We start from the raw sequence: 4,284 nt of genomic DNA, 5'->3' as shown, positions 1-4,284 counted from the left end.
GTGGTGTCCGACTCTGGCAGTTGGTGCTCATCTCCATTTTTAAGCCGAAGAGCCGGCATTGTCCATAGACACTCCAAGGTCATCTGGCTGGCATGACTGCATGGACTGCCGTTACCTTCCCGCTGGAGCAGTACCTATTGATCTACTCACATTTGCATGTTTTCGAACTGCTAGTTTGGCAGAAACTGGAGCGAACAGCCACTCTCCAGATTTGAACCTGGGACCTTTCGGTCTGCAAGTTCAGCAGCTCAGCGCTTTAACACCCTGAGCCACCAGAGACTCCACATAAACATTAGGAGAATCTTTAAATGTAGTTTATTGTTTCACAGTGAAATAGATTGTCTAGGAAGGTGACAGCAATACCTTCTTTTATCTCTAAAAGAAATAAAAATGACTATCTTTCAGGAGTGCTTTCACTTTGCATTTCTGCTTGTCATTACTCCATGTGAGTAATTTTAAGTAATTATAGAATCAAGCAATCATAGAATCGTAGAGTTGGAAAAGACCACACGGGCCATCTATTCCAATCCCTTGCCATAAAGGAAAAACGCAATCAAAGCACCCGTTTCCCTTATCCTCTGATTTTTGGCGAATTTTCATAGCTTTTATAATAAACCATTTTTTAATAATTGCAGAAATCTGTTCCTGGTTTGAAAGTCTTATTTCCTGTTAAATTGGGTTGTCTTTACTGTGAAAGTCATTGTTCTACTTCAGAAACTTTGTTTTTGTGGCTGAAACTTTGTTAAATTGGTGTGTGTGTGATATATACTGTGTAATATATATATAGTCCCTGCATAATGTGTGTGTGTGTGTGTGTGTGTGTGTGTGTGTGTATAGGTAAAGGTAAAGGTATCCCTTGACGTTAAGTTCAGTCATGTCTGACTCTGGGGGTTGGTGCTCATCTCCATTTCTAAGCCCAAGAGCCAGTGTTGTCCATAGACACCTCCAAGGTCATGTGGCCGGCATGACTACATGGAGTGCCATTACCTTCCCGCCACAGCGGTACCTATTGATCTACTCACATTGGCATGTTTTCAAGCTGCTAGGTTGGCAGAAGCTGGAGCTAACAGCGGGCACTCACTCTGCTCCCGGGATTTGAACCTGGGACCTTTCGGTCTGCAAGTTCAGCAGCTCAGTGCTTTAACACACTTCGCCATCGGGGCTCATGTATATATAATATACATACACATACACACAATGTGGAGAATATGTGGAAAGGTAGATAGATAAGTTGGGAGCCACAGCGAAGGCACCTTCCTGGGAGCAAGGTCTAATAATAATAATAATAATAATAATAATAATAATAATAATAATAATAATAATAAATCCCTTACAATATCCAAGATGGCTCACTGCTACAGAATCTTGGGAGGTTTAGTTTGATATGGTACCATTATTGGCAGAGAAAGCTAAGCTGTAGGAGTTGAAATCCAATCATTTATCCTCCCTATAGAATCAATTTTATATGCATTTTTAGCTACAGAAAAGCTAAAATCAGGACAGTAAAAGAACAACACCCAGAAAATGGGAATTCCAGACAGGAAACAATCAGGGCCAGCTAATACCTCCCAACAAAGGATTCCCCCAGGTAGGAAGCAGCCAGGCTTTGAAGCTGCAAGGCTATTCAATGCTAATCAAGGTGACCAATTGCAACATTCACACTTGCCTCCCACAGACAAGAGTTCTTTCTCCCACCCTGGACCTTCCACAGATTATTATTATTATTGCTAATTGAGAGACCATGAAGGCCAGTCATATAGAAAAGGAGGGTGACTTTGTTTTTGCTGTCCTTTTTCCCTTGGCGCCTGGCCAATGGCCTTTTCAACCGGTACCGTGGACTTCATCTCCCAGAATCCCTGGTCTTTGAACCATCCACAAGGGTTTCTGGGAGTTGGAGTCCCGAACGCCATCCATTGGCATTGCTGGAAACCGCTTGGGTCTTCAACTCCCAGAATTCATAGCCATTGAAGAAGCTTGCAAGCGTTTCTGGGAGTTGGAGTCCAGAATGTTTTGCTGGCTGAGGCACAGCCACAGAGGGTGGTTTTCCTCTGTCGCCATCCTGCTGCCTTGGGCTTCCGAGCGGCTGCCCTTTGCAGGAGGGAAAGGTGGAGGAAGGGTTTGGCTGGGCCTGCTGCCTGAGAAGGGAGGCGAGGCCTAGCCAGGCGCCAAGCACTGGCCTCACATAGGACGCCGTCCCAGGAAAGAGATGCCCTCCCGGGAAGGGGCGAGGAGGTAGCGGAGGAGGGCGGGTGTACATGGATATGGAGATGTGTGTGTGTGTGTGTGCGTGTGTATGTATGTCGGCTGTTGGGGAAGGGCGGAAATTGAGGCCTGGATGTGCAGCGGCCGCCTGGAGCCTCCGCGGCCTTTCCGGCTGCCGGGGAAGGCGGCAAAGTGTATGGGTCCGTGGGGGGCACCTGGAGGCCCGCAGAGAGTAGCCACCTTTCGGGTGGCTTTTTTTTTTTTGCAAAAGCTTTTTTTTCCTAACGAAAAAAACGACGACATAACGAAAAACGGCCTCTCGCGATTCGAAACCGCGATATCCAGACGTGTGGACAACCAAGGTTCAATATTGCTTCAAAACTAACGAAAATAACGAATTAATAACGGTTAATGGGGAAAACGAATTATTTGAGCAAGCCTACTTTTTACCAATAAACTGTTTATACCAAGTCTGTCTCAGTGGTGTGGGTTGAGAGCAAGATGGACCTTTGCTGGGGTGCAACAAAAACCTATTTTGCTCTCAATTCTGCTCCTAATTCTGCAACATTCTTGTCAGTCACCTTAAGTTCTTTCTACTTCTGTGATGTCATGCTAGCAGTAAAGCGATACCAGGGGGCAGGATACTCCTCCCCCTTTCTTGTTCCCTCTTGCTAGTCTTAAGATGACCTTTCTCCATTTATTTTTACATTTGATAGTTATATTTGCCATTTTTGTTCTTTCTTCAAAGTTTGAATTGCAAAATTTCTCTAAAAGTTAAAAGTTAAAAAAAATAAGAAATACAGTAGAGTCTCACTTATCCAACATAAACGGGCCAGCAGAACGTTGGATAAGCGAATATGTTGGATAATAAGGAGGGATTAAGGAAAAGCCTATTACACATCCAATTAGGTTATGATTTTACAAATTCAGAACCAAAACATCATGTTTAACAACAAATTTGACAGAAAAAGTTGCTCAATACACAGTAATGCTATGTAGTAATTACTGTATTTACGAATTTAGCACCAAAATATCACGATGTATTGAAAACATTGACTACAAAAATGTGTTGGCTAATCCAGAACGTTGGATAAGCGAGTGTTGGATAAGTGAGACTCTACTGTAGCAGTAGTGAGAAAAGGACAAATGTAAATAAGACCACAGATTGAAGAGTAGTGTGATATTGAAAGTGCGCAATCCAATATGCATTCAATATCAACAATAGTGTGACTGTAGGGGATTTGTACAATACAATCCTTAAAATGGATCTACTATAGGCCACTTTGCCAAGTGCATCTCCACATATACCCATCTAAGGGCAATAGTCTCATTTAATCTGTTTCCATGTCAGTTTGGGAGCTACAGTAGAGTCTCACTTATCCAAGTTAAACGGGCCGGCAGAAGCTTGGATAAGCAAATATCTTGGATAATAAGGAGGGATTAAAGAAAAGCCTATTAAACATCAAATTAGGTTATGATTTTACAAATTAAGCACCAAAACAACATGTTATACAACAAATTTGACAGAAAAAGTAGTTCAATACGCAGTAATGTTATGTTGTAATTACTGTATTTACAAATTTAGCACCAAAATATTACGATATATTGAAAACATTGATTACAAAAATGGCTTGGATAATCCAGAGGCTTGGATAAGCAAGGCTTGGATAAGTGAGACTCTACTATATGTCCAAATTCCAAAATCCTGGCTTAGTAGAATTGATAGGTACACTGGAGGGTAACCCCTTTCACCTTTGAATTTTTCTACAGTAGAACAATTAAGTCTTTTCAGTTGTTAATGCAAATTGTTTAAAAGGAATTGATCCACTTATTTATGAAAGCAGAGTCAAATAATAAGAAGTAAACTTAGTTTGAGGACTGTTTTCTCGTAGTGAACATTCAAGTAGTCATAGCATTAATCAAACCTTCTTAACAGTTCATGAAACCTTTATACAATCCTTTGTTAAATAAATTAGAATCTTATTAGAAAGAAGAAACATTTCTGAAAGTGGCCTAAGAAGCAGGAAAGAAGATTATATGGATTGATAAGCTTTTAATGAAAACTGAGAGAGAGGATTTGGG

The sequence above is a fragment of the Anolis carolinensis genome, chromosome 2 (genome assembly GCF_035594765.1).
Source record: "Anolis carolinensis isolate JA03-04 chromosome 2, rAnoCar3.1.pri, whole genome shotgun sequence".
Taxonomy (NCBI): Eukaryota; Metazoa; Chordata; class Lepidosauria; order Squamata; family Dactyloidae; genus Anolis; species Anolis carolinensis.
This window is presented reverse-complemented; position numbering follows the sequence as displayed.